Raw genomic sequence first — 15274 nt, 5'->3', positions numbered from 1 at the left:
ACATGGATGACAGATTTAAAGGTTATCTGTCTCAGAAAATGGCAAATTTCATAGCTTTTCGTGACTTAATTTTAAAAAAAAAATGTCATTTGAAATCATGGGAAAAACTGATGTTTTAAGTCATCCTAATAAAAATAAATGTCAGCACATAGAAAATATCTGTGCGGTCTATTAGGTAACAAAGAAGATTAAATGAAACTACTGTCATAGAAGTTCTGAATAACATACTTAAAGGCAAAGTTTTTTTTCCTGAGTCCAGAATCTACAGGCTGTTCCAACATGCACACCACAAATTCATCAGCTGCAATCCTAGAATGATCCATATATTTCATATTAGGGTGGTGGGATGGGGAGTCAGTAAACTCCAAACTCTTGTAGATAAATTCACTCCTGGTGTAAGAGGGAATAGCTTCACTGATTCCAATGGAACTGTCTTCTCTACTCCTGTGGTGAGTATGGCATCTGGTGTTAATTTAGTCCTTTTCTTGCTGGAATCCTTGCATTTTTAGAAATGGTATCTATTTTAGTAATTTTATAGGATTCTATGTCATTTAGGTATGGACTGACTGGTTTTTATTTTTATTATTTAGTTTTTATTTAAGAAGCATGATGCAAACCTATGAGGCTTTTGGGGGGCGGTAAAATGTTGTTTATATTTTACAGGTGACTTGGTGTTGTATATGTTTAGATCTGTTTCAAAACCAGTTAGCCTTGCAAGGTAAGCCCTGTTAATAGAGAGGGAAGCAAAAGTTATTGAGCTTAAGGGACTCAGAGTCTTTTTTAGTAAAGAACAGAGGTAAGGAAAATCTTGTACTGCCCTGCCACTCTCAATACTGCTGTGTTGTGAGCAGTTATACATTGGCCTGTGACTCTGGAAGTTTTTGGAAAGGGTGACAGACTCAGTTTGTAGGAAGACATGTGCTATGGTAACTGTACAGTCTGTTGTATGTTGCCTGCCAGTTGCCTCTCTGCTGTGTTACACAGCAGCTACTAGCAAATTATATTTGTTTGGTTAATATGAGCTTCCATTTGGGGCGCTACTGCTTGTGACCATCGCCCTTATCTCCCTCTATGACAAATCTCATACATACTGTGTCAAGAATTAAAGGAGGGTAATATAACTAAAGTACAATAATACATTTAATGTCAATCAACATGGGTTTATAGAAAATAGATCACATCAAATTAATTTGAGATCTTTTTCAATAAGATTATAAGTTTGGTTAATAAAGGTAATAGTATTGATGTTAAATACTTAGACTTCTGTAAGGCGTTTGATACCACATGACATTTTGATTAAAAACTAGAATATAAAATTAACAAGGCACATATTAAATGGATTAAAAGCCAGCGAGAGAGAGATCTCAAAATGTAATTGTAAACAGGGAATATCATCAAGGCGATGTGTTTCTAGCGGTCCCTCGGGGATCGGTTCTTGGGCCTATGCTCTGCAATATTTTTATTCATGACCTGAAAGAAAACACAAAATTATCACTAGTAAGGTTTACAGATGACACAAAAATTGGGGGAGTGGTAAATAATGAAGAAGACAGGTCACTGATATAGAGCGAGCTGCATCTCTTGGTAAGCTGGGCACAAGCAATATGCATTTTAATATGGCTAAATGTATACATCTAGGAACAAAGAATGTAGGCTACACTTACAGGATGGGGGACTTTATTCTGGGAAGCAGTGACTCTGAAAAAGATTTGGGAGTTGTGGTGCATAATCAGCAAACATGAGCTCCCAGTGTGACTCTGTGACCAAAAGGGCTAATGCTATTCATGGATGCATAAACACGGGAATCTTGAGGAGGACTAGAGAGGTTATTTGACCTCTGTATTAGGCCCTGGTGAGCTCACTGCTGGAACACTGTGTCCAGTTTTGGCGTTCACAATTCAAGAAGGATGTTGATATATTGGAGAGGGTTCAGAGAAGAGCCAGGAGAATGATTAAAAGATTAGAAAATATGCCATATAGTGATGGACTCAAGGCGCTCCATCTATTTAGTTTAACGAAGAGAAGATTAAGGGTTGACTCGCTAGCAGTCTATAAGTACCTACGGGGGGAACAAATAATTGATAATGGGCTCTTTAATCTAGCAGAGAAAGGTATATCCAATGACTGGAAGATGAAGCTAGACAAATTCAGACTGAAAATAAGGCAAACATTTTTAACAGTGATAGTTAACCATAGGAACAATTTACCAAGGCTCATGGTGGATTCTCCAGTACTGACACTTTTTAAATCAAGACTAGATGTTGTTCTGAAAGATCTGCTCTGAAAATTATTTTGGGACGTTTCTGTGGCCTGTGTTATACAGGAGGTCAGCCTAGATGACCACAATGATTCCTTCTGGCTTTGGAATTGATGAATCTATTCTTCACACTCCCCTGCACAGGAAGTGTAGGTCAGCAGGGAACAAGGAGGAGGATGCAGAGACAGCTGCTGCTATTGCTACCATCAGTGATGAGCTGCCAGAAGCTGAAGAACCAGTTCCTTCAGTTACTCCGGGTCTTCAGCGGCACTGAAGGACCCGCTGCAGAAGTGGCGCCGAAGGCCCGGAGCGAGTGAAAGACCTGCCACCGAAGTACCGCTGGGTGAGTAAAAATTCTCAGGGGAGCTTCCCCAGTCGAGAGCTCAGGCGGGATGGAAAGGACGGTCCCGCGGGCTGCCTGTGGCCCACGGGCCACAGTTTTCCCACCCCTTTAACAACCGGTTCTAAACTGGCTTCAAAATGTAACAACTGGTTCGCGAGAACCGGCTCCAGCTCACCACTGGCTACCACCTGACAGCTACAGAAAGCACTGCAGGAGACAGTCTCAGCTGACAGAGGCATGGTTCTCATAGACTGGCTTGGCCTCTTCCCAGTGGTGGGGAGAGACCTCAGAGCTTCCTAGTCCCAGGAAATTCCCTGATGGTGCAGGATATGACATCTAGAGCAGTTCTACACAGTATAACTTTGGCGCAGGGAGGGGGGGTAACTGGGATGTATGGCCACTTGGTCTGACCAGTCAAATCTGGCACAGTAGATAAACTGCTGTCTGTGTCTGCTACATCTGCAAGCTGGCTATGTAGGTGTTCTGATCTAGAACATGTTGTACCCAACGACACCATCCCACAGAGATACTGTGTTTTATTGCAATCTGATGAGTCCAAAGTCCTTCTAGCTTTGCTCCTTTTCTCAGGATGTGATCTTACAGGAAAAATAATTTATCCAGCAGAGTTCTTCTGAGCAATGTTTTCCTCCAGCATCAGAAAGTCAAAGCCCAGTGATCGTGTTTTGCAGATGTCATATGATATAAGGTACTGATGTACTGATAAATAGGATGATGACAAATCCTGCTGCCCTTGGTCAGTTCTTACTTGCTCCTTACCCAGGGAAACTCTCAGTGTTTTAATTAGGAGTTTGCCCCTGTTAAAAATTAGGTAACTCAGGCTCAGACCAATTATTATAGATAATAATAATAATAATAATCCTTACACTTGCTATAGCAGTCTTTATCATCAAAGTACTTCTGTAAGGATGATGCAGCCTAATGCACTAGCTACAAAAGCCCAACATGGTTGGTCTCAGGAAGGAGAAAGGATAGACAGGGATGAGCCCATCTCTTGTTTGCTGTTGCTTGATTTAGAAACACCCAGAGGACTGGATTTTTTTGTTTTGTTTTGTTATTGGATTTTGCATGTGTGCATGTGAAATATGCCAGCTCTTGTTGTGGTTTTTGTTTTGTTTTTGATTGTTGTGACTGATGGGTTTATTCTAATGAGATCTGCTGGCAAAGACTTTGTTGCCAACAGTTCCTGCCTAGTCAGGGAAAATTAGAGAGTTTTAGTTCCTGTTGACACCATAGCGTTTAAGGATTGCTGTGGTTAGGACTCTTGTTGCTGTATGAAACCACTATCTTTGCTGAGCCCAGGAGGTATCTAGTAGAATTACAAATTTAAGTTCCCAGGCTCATCTTTTCATCGAATCATAGAAATGTGGGACCAGAAGGGACCTTGACATGCTGGCTTATTGGGGAGCCAAAAATCATGGGCTCAGCAGAGACACTGGTTTTATGGCTCATTATAACAATTTGTAACCTAATAACTCTCCTTCCTCCTATAACTGCAGAAGTGTTAAATTGCCCACTTCAGTTTAACTGGTCTCCTGCAACATGTTTTCATATGCTAAATTATGGTTAGCAATCTGTCCCGCCTTGTGGTTAGCTGTGACACTTTTGGATTATTTTGTCAGCTCTGGAAAAAGAGCTCTGTGCAGCTTGAAAGCTTGTCTCTTCCACCAACAGAGGTTCGTCCAATAAAAGATATCACCTAATTCACCTTCTCTCTCTCTCCCCATCCTATCCTGAGACCAGCATGGCTACAATAATACCACCACCAATCTTTCAGGGGTCAGCTATTTTCCCCACACATCAGCTTCTTAAAGGGACATAATCGATATGTGCCAGGAGCCACCCTCACTATATTACTCTGCTTTGAAGGAGTTTGCTCAGAATTCTCCACAAAGACCCTCTAGATACTCTATACAGCCAGCTAAAGAGAATTCTAGCTCTTTTTCAGACTTTACAGTAAAAGTGTTGTTCTGGAAGTACTGTTCAATTATTGTCCATGAACTTATGAGAGACATATGTAGCCCTAAATGCCCTTTACGTTTATTTTATTGTAGGTTTACACATTTGGTACTTTTACAAATGCACACACTTTTTGCCAGAAGATCTTTTTGGTGGGTTTTTTCCTCTATACTTCTGTGGAATAGTTTTGATTCTACATTATTTGTGAAATGAGATTTTTCAGACACTACTTCTGCTGCCTTCAGAAAGGTTAAATAATAAACCTCCCATATATCATTGGGAACATTTTTATTAGTTGGTTTGTACAAATAAATAAATAGCTATGAATGCCACTATGATTTCCACCAGTTTATGTTGGCCTTAGGTTGTAGAGGTTTATTACAAAATTGCATTTTGTTTACATTCAGGTCAGAGTTGTGTGATCACATGATCAAATGCCCCCAAAACCTTTTAAATAGTACAAGCAATGCTTTCAGAAATCAATGTATAATTGGCCTAAAGTTGCTTTAAGGGAACACTCAGTTCAGGAGATTTTTTTAATACATTCTGCCCCAGGTCATAAAATCCCTCCAATACAAGGAGGTACAAGTTACCGCAATAGGGAAAAAAGTTGAAATAGGAAATTCCTTGTAAAAGAATGAATAATTTAATCTACTGCTGCTGACCAAACTTCAAGGGCATTTTTTGAAGAAAAGAGAGCTGGAGAAAGAGCACAGGGAAAGGAGAGAGAAGGCCTGATTCTTCTCTCGCTGCCGCTGCTTTTAGAATCACAGAATATCAGGGTTGGAAAGGACCTCAGGAGGTCATCTAGTCCAACCCCCTGCTCAAAGCAGGACCAATCCCCAACTAAATCATCCCAGCCACGGCTTTGTCAAACCTGACCTTAAAAACTTCTAGGGAAGGAGATTCCACCACCTCCCTAAGTAACGCATTCCAGTGCTTCACCACCCTCCTAGTGAAAAAGTTTTTCCTAATATCCAACCTAAACCTCCCCCACTGCAACTTGAGACCATTACTCCTTGTTCTGTCATCTGCTACCACTGAGAACAGTCTAGATCCATCTTCTTTGGAACCCCCTTTCAGGTAGTTGAAAGCAGCTATCAACTCCCCCCTCATTCTTCTCTTCTGCAGACTAAACAATCCCAGTTCCCTCAGCCTCTCCTCGTAAGTCATGTGTTCCAGTCCCCTAATAATTTTTGTTGCCCTCCACTGGATGTTTTCCAATTTTTCCACATCCTTCTTGTAGTGTGGGGCCCAAAACTGGACACAGTACCTCCAGATGAGACCTCACCAATGTCGAATAGAGGGGAATGATCACGTCCCTCGATCTGCTGGCAGTGCCCCTACTTATACATCCCAAAATGCCATTGCCCTTCTTGGCAACAAGGGCCAACTGTTGACTCATATCCAGCTTCTCGTCCACTGTAACCCTTAGGTTCTTTTCTGCAGAACTGCTGCCTAGCCATTCGGTCCCTAGTCTGTAGCGGTGCATGGGATTCTTCCTTCCTAAGTGCAGGACTCTGCACTTGTCCTTGTTGAACCTCATCAGATCTCTTTTGGCCCAATCCTCCAATTTGTGTAGGGCCCTCTGTATCCTATTCCTACCCTCCAGCGTATTTACCTCTCCTCACAGTTTAGTGTCACCTGCAAACTTGCTGAGAGTGAAATCCACACCATCCTCCAGATAGTTTATGAAGATGTTGAACAAAACCGGCCCCAGGACCGACCCTTGGGGCACTCCACTTGATACTGGCTGCCAACAAGACATGGAGTCATTGATCACTACCCATTGAGACCGACAATCTAGCCAAATTTCTATCCACCTTATAGTGCATTCATCCAGCCCATACTTCTTTAACTTGCTGACAAGAACACTGTGGGAGACCATGTCAAAAGCTTTGCTAAAGTCAAGGAACACATCCACTGCTTTCCCCTCATTCACAGAGCCAGTTATCTCGTCATAGAAGGCAATTAGATTAGTCAAGCATGACTTGCCCTTGGTGAATCCATGCTGACTGTTCCTGATCACTTTCCTCTCCTCTAACTGCTTCAGAATTGATTCCCTGAGGACCTGCTCCATGATTTTTCCAGGGACTGAGGTGAGCTGACTGGCCTGTAGTTCCCAGGATCCTCCTTCTTCCGTTTTTTAAAGAAAGGCACTACATTAGCCTTTTTCCAGTCGTCCGGGACTTCCCCCAATCGCCATGCGTTTTCAAAGATAATGGCCAATGGCTCTCCAATCACATCCGCCAACTCCTTTAGCACTCTTGGATGCAGCGCATCCGGCCCCATGGACTTGTGCTCGTCCAGCTTTTCTAAATAGTCCTGAACCACTTCTTTCTCCATAGAGGGCTGGTCACCTCCTGCCCATGCTGTGCTGCCCAGTGCAGTAGTCTGGGAGCTGACCTTGTTCATGAAGACAGAGGCAAAAAAAGCATTGAGTACATTAGCTTTTTACTGCTATAACTCCACTCACTGCAGTTACTCCTATATGGACTACGAGAAGAGAACGACAGTGTTTGCAAGTGATTTTTTCCATGCACAAGTTAGAAATAACCTTTAAATATGTAATTTTGATAAATAAGCTCCAGCAATGTCACGGCAGCACATTTCACATTGATTAACGTGTGCTTGATTAACTAAAGTGTTATTGTTTGATTTAAAGTAAGGATTAGAGCAGCAGTTTTCAAACTGTGGGTCGGGACCCCAAAGTGGGTTGCGACCTCCTTTGAATGGCATCACCAGGGCTGGCTTAGACTTCCTGGGGCCCAGGGCCAAAGTCTGAGCCCCACGGCCCAGGGCCGAAGCCAAAGCCCGAGGGCTTCAGCCCTTGGCAACAGGGCTCAGGTTGCAGGCCCCCCACCTAGGGCTGAAGCCCTTGAGCTTCAGCTTTGGCCCCCCTGCCCAGAGCAGTGAGGCTTGGACTTTGGCCCCCTCACCCCAAGTCAGTGGGGCTCAGGCTTCAGTCCCCCTCTTCTGGGATTGTGAAGTAATTTTTGTTGTCAGAAGGGGATTGCAGTGCAATGAAGTTTGAGAATCCCTGGGTTAGAGTAATTGCTGTTAACTTTCTGTAATGCAGTGTGCCTATTGAAAAGTGCAAGTTTACCCCTGTAAGATCTCACCAGTGCTCTCCGAGGGCTTGATTCTCACCTGTTGAACTCTATGGGAGTTTTGCTAAATTATTATTTATATTATTGTGGTGTCTAGAGGTCACCAGCAAAATCAGGGACCCATTGGGCTAGGCACTATTCAAACATTCCAGTAACAGTCCCACTAATGACACATGCATACACAATGACCATCTTCCTACTTCTACTTGATAGTCTCCTGTTTAATCTGGGCATCATGTTCACATACTTAGCTATAGCATCACAATGGGAGCTTGTATTCATCTGGTTATACATGACCCCTAGTCCTTTTCAGTGTCATTGCAGTCCAGTATACATCTTGTAAGCACAGCCTACATGCTTTGTTACTAGATGTAGGACCTTGCATTTGGCCATATTAAAGCACTTGTTCAACTGAGCTACCTCACCAAGTGATCCAGGTTGCCCTGTAGGATTCCTTTCCCTATCATCATTTACCACAATTTGTAATATAAGCAGGTTTTACTAAAAGTGATTTTGTATTTTCTTCAGGACCATGGATGAAGATATTAAATAGCATTGGGCCAACAGGTTACTACTGCTCCCCACTACAAATTCCCCCATAGGGGGATGATTTATGGATACTTTTTTAAAAAGTGTTAATCAGTTTTTATTCTTTTAAAAAAGACAAATAAAAAAATCATCATGGGGAACTAAAACAAATTATGTACAGAAGTATATTATGTCAGTTTATCAGCTAAATTTGCTATCTCAACAAAAGTCTTGTCAAGCAAGCTTATTATTTTCCATAGAACTGTCTTTTAATTCTTTACAAATTGCATCCCATATCAGCTTTTCAATGGTTTTACCAGAAAGCTATGTCAGGCTAATTTGCCTTTAGTTTACCAGGGTCATCCCATTCAGCCTTTTTAGCTATTTATACAACATTAGCTTTTTTCCAGTCCTCTGGAACTTTCCCAGTGTTTCAAGATTTGTTTAAAAGAAAAAATAAATTATTCAGATTGCTCCTCAGCCAATTTATATACTATTGGGTGCTCTTTAACTTCTTCCCTAGTTACTCATATAATAGAAAGATATGAATACATTATCTTGCTTCCTTCCAAATAAGGAACATAAATATTTGACTATACCTGCCTTTTCTAGTGATTAGTGTGAATACCAGAAATTTCAGTTAAGCAATACTTCTGAAGTTATTTGTCTATAGAGGGCAATTCAGAGCTCCATAAGGTCAGTTTCTCTATCTCAATTTAGAGAGATTTTACACACAGGTGGTAGAGGTGTAAATGAACACAAAATATGCAAAACAAAGAGCTTGTCTACACAGCCCCACAGTGTGGACTTCAAAATGTGTGCTGCAACTCAAATCACTGAAATGTTGTGCTGTAACTCCCCCATGCAGACTCAGTCAGCATGTGTCAAGGCTGATTCCTCACTGTGATACTTAGAGTGCAGAAGGTGGGGGCTCGCAAGGATTTAAAAAAGTAAATACTGGCCACTCCATGCTTGTATTAAACCCCCAAGGTTACAGCTTTTTTCAGACCTTGGCTTGGTAAACTCTGCCACCACCCTAGTGAAAAACTGCCTCTTGGAAATCCTGGAAAAACTCACTTGCGAAGTTTTCCCGGAGGCCCCTCGGCTTTTCCACCCCTCCCTTGGGGAAGCTGAGAAAGAACAAAAACAAAAAGAGAAACCCAGCTGTTGCCACCAGCTAATTGAAAAGCCATATGCACAGACCTTTTAAGCACAAAACTTAAAGGTAAATTTTATTAAACCAAAAAAGAAAGAAAATACATCTGGAACCTAGGCTTTTGCTAGATTTTAAAAGAGCAATTCCAAAAGTTAAGCACCCCAAATAGCTTTCTTGGGGGTTCAGCTTAAAGGTTACAAGCTGACAAAAGCATCTGGCGTTAGCACAGAGGAGTCCACAAGCCTTACAGAAAATAAACGAAATAAACCTAATTGCGTCTAACATTCCCTGTCCCAGTGAATCCTCCTAGGTATGATGAATTTTCATACCTGGTCCAAACTTTACACAGCACTCCAGCTGCTCCTGTTTCTTCAGCCCAGAGAGACAAAGGGAAAGCTTTTTTCCCCTATTTTAAAAAGTTCTAGCCTTCCCATTGGCTCTTTTGGGCAGGTGCCCACTCCCTTTTCTTTACCTGGGGGATTTTTTAACCCTTCACAGGTAAAGCAAGCAGCCACCGAGAGGGACTTTATAGCTAACTGGCTGGGTGTCCATAAAAGGGGACTCCCCCACCCTTCATTTATCACAGCACGAAGCAACATTTACTCACCTTCTTCTAGATTGTACTGCAGAACTGCTCTTCCAAATTGAGCATCTGCTCTTGATGCTGATACTACAGAGTAATGGTTGGTAAATGAGCGTACTGAGACCATGTCACTGCTCTACTAATTTCAATGACTGGAACTCTGCTGAAACATACTGCTGGGATAGCTGGAGTCCTAATAGAATGAGCAGTCACTCAGAGTAGCTGTTACTTATTCATGATGTAAGAAATCTTGATACAGTCCACAATCCATTTGGATAATCTGACAGATTGATACACCAATGAACTACCATCTACTATGAAGAGTCTAGAAGATTTTCTGAATTATCTTGTCCTACTGTGTCAATGTATATCTAGCCAACATAGTTTAGTAGTTCACTATACTGCTCTGAACAGACAAAGAATAAACCTGACGAAAAAGGTTTTTTTTAAAAAAAAAAAAACTTGGCAGATTTGTTGACTTGTTTGGTGGGTGTGAATAAAAAAATATTCAAATCATTGAGGAGGGACTTGATCTTTTTATTCAGCCCTTTTCAAAGTTGGTGTGATAGGGTAGCCCATAATTCCTCAACAGGATCAAGAATTCCTTTATTAATTGGAAGGGCTATTTTGTTCTTAGCAACATGGTAGTAAGGTAACAAATAACTTCGTCTTCTCCTGAATCAGTGCCAAAGGAAGCTCTAGGACATCTACCATTCTCTAAGAGTTCTTATAAGTCTTAAAATCATCCCCCAAGAAGTCATGAAGTTTTATCCCGAGTAGGAATAGAGAGGTCTAGGTGAAGGGGTATCCTGAACATTTCCATCCTCTTCCTCAAAAAGTGTTGCAATTCTGTAGTTCGTTGACGTACTGGTAGAGAAATAGGGTTTTGATGAATTACTCAGGGAGGTTCCTGGGTGGCTGAATAATGATGTAGTGGCCAATAAGTGATAACACCAATAAAGCCATGGTTGCAATCTATACACATGGGGCACATGGGCCCAAGGAGGTTGTCCACTGGGAATGAAAGTGGATTAATGAGATGGGGGTCTAAAGGTAGAGTCCTCAAGATAAATTCTCATCATTACCCTTATCTTGAGTGGATGAGGTGAGCGAAGCTCTGGTGAATGGTCTCTGCTAGGTGCTTGGAAAGATATTGCCGATGATGATGAGTCCTCAGAGTGGGGAGCTGCATTTGCAGGCACTGCTAGATTTTGAGGAGTAAACAATTAAGCATGACTGACTCCCAGAATGCAGCGATATCTTCATGACAGGTATCCTGGACTGTCCCAGTGGAGTCTTTATTCCAGCTGAAAAAGGGGAATATTTCAACAAAGGGGAGCCTAATGCAGGAGTTATTCTGAGGTCATCAGTGTCTCTGAAAGTGACAGTTGAAGGGATCTCTGGTACCGCCATGAAAAGGAGGAAGAGCCTGGTACCACCACAGACAGGTACTTCTTGCCTGCAGAAGATAGCCTCAGTACCACAGGGGGCTGACACTGTTGTAGGCACTCCCTGAGCCAGTACTGAGGAGTTAGCATGTGAGCACCCTGATCCTGTAGCTTCTGCTCTTGCCAGGGTGGGCTGTGAGTGCTGCTCCTGCAGCACCAAGGAAACCCATGAAGAATCTCTTCGGGGCTGTTGAGGCAAGTGGATCCTCCTGTGGTGCCTTCTTCCTTGATAAGGCCTTGAGTGGCTCCCTGGGTACCTGTCACTCTGCCTCTCTCTCTCGGTACTAGGGAAAGGAACTGCAGCCTGATTGCAGGTTTGGCTGAATGATCTGTAAGCCATATCTGACTGCTCCAGCAGACCATCTTTAAAGCTCCTGAGGGAGGAGAGGTGCCTTCCAGGAGATGCAGAGGTTGGCATTACCTCCCTAGTCTAATAACTACGTTAAAGGCCGATAAGGTGTAACGGTAATAAACTATACTAACTAACGTAGCACACGTGGGCCAGAAGGGAGCATGTACCACCTGTAGTGGACACGGCTATTTGCCTTTCCAAACTCCTGCGCAGGGGCCGCTGCTGCGCACCTTAAGTGGGAGCCACATGTACAGAAACTCAAGGAAGAATTAAAAGGTGCCTAGTTCACCTTATTTTGCTGCTTCCCCGTCCCCCTCTCAATTTGAGAGAGGTACCTTTTAGTTCACGCTAGCGGGGACTACACAGGGTAGTTTCAGCGCAACACTTCAATCCGCACTGCGACTCACACCCCGTACTCCACCCTCTGGGGCCATATTTGTCTGATTCCCCCCAGTCTCAGATAGATACTTTTTCTTTTTTTAAAATCTCTCAAAGCCTCTTAATCCTGACCCACCCAAACAGAGCCAGTCAATGGAAAGAACAATGAAAAAAAATGGAGCTAACAGGACATCTGCTAACAATCAGAGCTCCTCAATCAATTACCTTTGTGGTTTCCCAAGCCTTGTCTGTTTCTTGCGGTCACAGGATCCCACTCATAGCTGGTGGTGCCTCTTCCTGGCCATCCTGGGGATTAGGTCTAGCTTGGTGTTGCACCCTCCTTCAGCAGTCCCTCTGCCATCATCCTCTCACTCTGCAGACCCCTCTCACTCCAAGAGCCACAGCCTCTTCTTCATGACTCAGCCCTCCAGACAGGTCACCATACAGGTCCCCCACTTCTGGGGTATCAAAGTGCCTCTTGACAATGGGCTCAGGCAGTCTTCCTGCTCACTGCCATGCCAATGTCACTTTGTCAGCAGCTAGTAAGGAGACCCAGGCTGACCCTCTATTCTGGGTCCCAGCTCAGGGGCCTCCTCATCAGCTGTCAAGGTTTGACCTACCCTATGCCTCGCTGCTTTTCCCTAAGCCTTGCCGACCTCTCTGGGCTTGCCAAGCCACACCCCCCCTCCCAGGGAGTGACTATGGACTTCTTATCTCTAGTAGCCCAAATACACCTCTTCTCCCAGGGAGTGACTACAGACTACCTCCCTACAGCCCCCTTCTGCTCTAAGGGCCTGCAGGCCCCCCTCCTGGTTCCTGCCTGGTTGAGCCTGTTCTACTTAAATCGCTGCTCCCTATCTCCTTCTCCAGGTGCAGCCTGGGCAGTTAATTGGCCAATTTAGTCATCTTAATCCCTCCAGGCCTTGTGTAGGGTGGAAAACTCCCATCACACTAGCCTATTTAGAGTGTAAGCTCCTTAGGGCAATGACCTTGTCATTTTAGTTGTCTTTAATATTCCTAACTCACTTTGGGTGCTATATAAATAACATCCAAACAGCAGCCATTCAGATTGTAATTGTACTTACTGCACATACAGAGCATTTTTGAAGTAATATATTGGGAAGAGATATAGACCCAACATTTAATACAATATCTAGAGTAGAAACAAAATTGAGACATTCGAGATCGGACCATTCAATTTCAAATACTTCTAGTTCTGATGTATAGTACATGTATTTACAATGGGTACAGTTTTCTTTAAAGAAATGCCTAAATAGGCTGTCCCAATCAAATATTTTAGACTTTAAATCAATATCTAGGCACACTAATCACTAAACTAAGCTGATCTGATGCCTAGTGCTGATCTGAGTGTACATATGAAATTTTGATGTCTTTTGTAGGCAATTTGAAAATTGGGCTCCCTGACTGCACTGATTTGCAAAGTTGTAAACTATAATTACCTAATCTGTAGTTTTCTTTCCATACTCCAGGGCAACAATAGTCTATGTGGGATTGATTATAGGATTGTGGGTTTTTTCTTTGCTGGGTTCTTAGCAACTGCAATATACAAAAACAATCATTTGTATCAGACTCATACTATTCATTTGTCTACTTTTCTGTTGCTGCATTATGAATGCAGAGATCTTCAGAATGAAGAGAGTGAAAAGGGAGAGAGATCTGTGCCTCGAGTGTACTTGATTAATTACCTGAATCATTATTTTGAAAGCTCCACATAGTAGTTAAAAGTCTCCATAGGGTATATCATCATCAGATAAGGAAAGTAACACAATGCAGTGTAGAGGATCTGCTCAGTATGCCTTTTTAGCAGCATTTTAATTTGGGCTGTAACCGTTCTGTTGCAAATCCCAAGACTCCTTTGTATCTACAACCATTTCCACCATAGAACTTTTATACACCTTTTACAATCTCTTCCAAGAAAGCAAACAATGACATTCCCTTTTTGGGTAATCTCAGTTCTGCAATCATTCCTCTTATCAGTGTCTAACAATATGTGGTCTTTTTCTTTGGTGCCTATTATCACATTATATTCCACTGCAGTAAGGGTTGGACTGGGTCATAGAGCTATAGCTGAGAGGTACATTGCCCCAGGAGGATTTACAGGAGGTGTTGTGCCTGGCTCATGTATAGTGCCTTCTGGAGCTCCAAGGACGGTAGCCCCTTCCAACAGGATAGAGTGTCTGCTCCCCTTTGTGCCCAGACAACTGGGGAGGCAGGCCCTACTCCACCACCCACTTTGGAAAAGCTCGTGCTAACAGTAGCTCTAATGCATCAGCACAAAGATTGCCTTGGTTCTCATCTTTGCACATATGGGACAGGCCATAATATTATCATAATCCTGTGAAACTGAAGAACATAGTAGTTGCCAAGTCAAAATAGATCATTGGTCCATCTACACCTGTAACATGCCTCTGAGTGTGGTTTTTACTTGATGCTTCAGACAAAAAGCAACAAACAGAATCTCACTAAAGGTAGATAATGAGGAAAGGGAATTCTTTCTAACCCCCCACATTACTTATGCTCTGAAACATGAGGATTAGTATCCTGTGAAGTCCTTTATAAAACCCATAACATGCTTGTTAGAGATTGGTTAAACACTGCTTTTGCTCAGAGTAGATTTTTTTTTGCCAGTGAGAGAACTGTTTAGTTAGTTTTCTGGTTTAAAGAAGTCAATAGTAATAAAACTGTTTCTTCCACATAATTTTCCCCATCTAAGTAAGTGTGGATTTCACTCTTTAGATGGTTTGCAACATTAGCTACATCTCTCCTTGGTGACAAGCAGGTGCTACTGTCAGTATAAGGAGACCAAACAATTAGACAACATGCCAGCCGAGGTTTTGCAACCAGCCTCAACATGTCAGATAGTTTAAAAAGAAAGTGCTTGCAGAACAGTTTTCTTGTCGTTACTCATCAGCTGTAACGGTCTTTGACCATCTTGTGATCCACATGCATTTACCCATGATAGCTTTTCTGCCTCACAGGCTGTCAGTTTCCTAAAAAGCCACTTTGATTATTCTGCTCCTATTTTTGCAAGGATTACAGCTGGGTTTGTTTTGTTTTTAATTAAACTGAGTGTGAAGACCTGGCCTCAAATCCTCCTACACAGGAGGGTCTAGATTCTGAT

The 15274-nt window shown here is 42.6% G+C and overlaps 1 long non-coding RNA gene across 1 annotated transcript in view; it reads left to right on the top strand.

The window, feature by feature from the left end:
- Positions 1–364: 364 nt before the first annotated feature.
- Positions 365–15274, top strand: part of LOC142070866 (uncharacterized) — a 34845-nt gene continuing 19935 nt past the window's right edge. The window contains exons 1-2 of the long non-coding RNA XR_012666782.1: positions 365–449; positions 2402–2600. This is a non-coding gene — a long non-coding RNA (uncharacterized LOC142070866). The remainder of the gene's footprint in view (positions 450–2401; positions 2601–15274) is intronic.

This window comes from Caretta caretta, chromosome 2, assembly GCF_965140235.1.
Source record: "Caretta caretta isolate rCarCar2 chromosome 2, rCarCar1.hap1, whole genome shotgun sequence".
NCBI classification, from domain to species: Eukaryota; Metazoa; Chordata; order Testudines; family Cheloniidae; genus Caretta; species Caretta caretta.
Note: the sequence above shows the minus strand (reverse complement) of the source record. Positions and strands in the feature narration are given on the sequence as shown.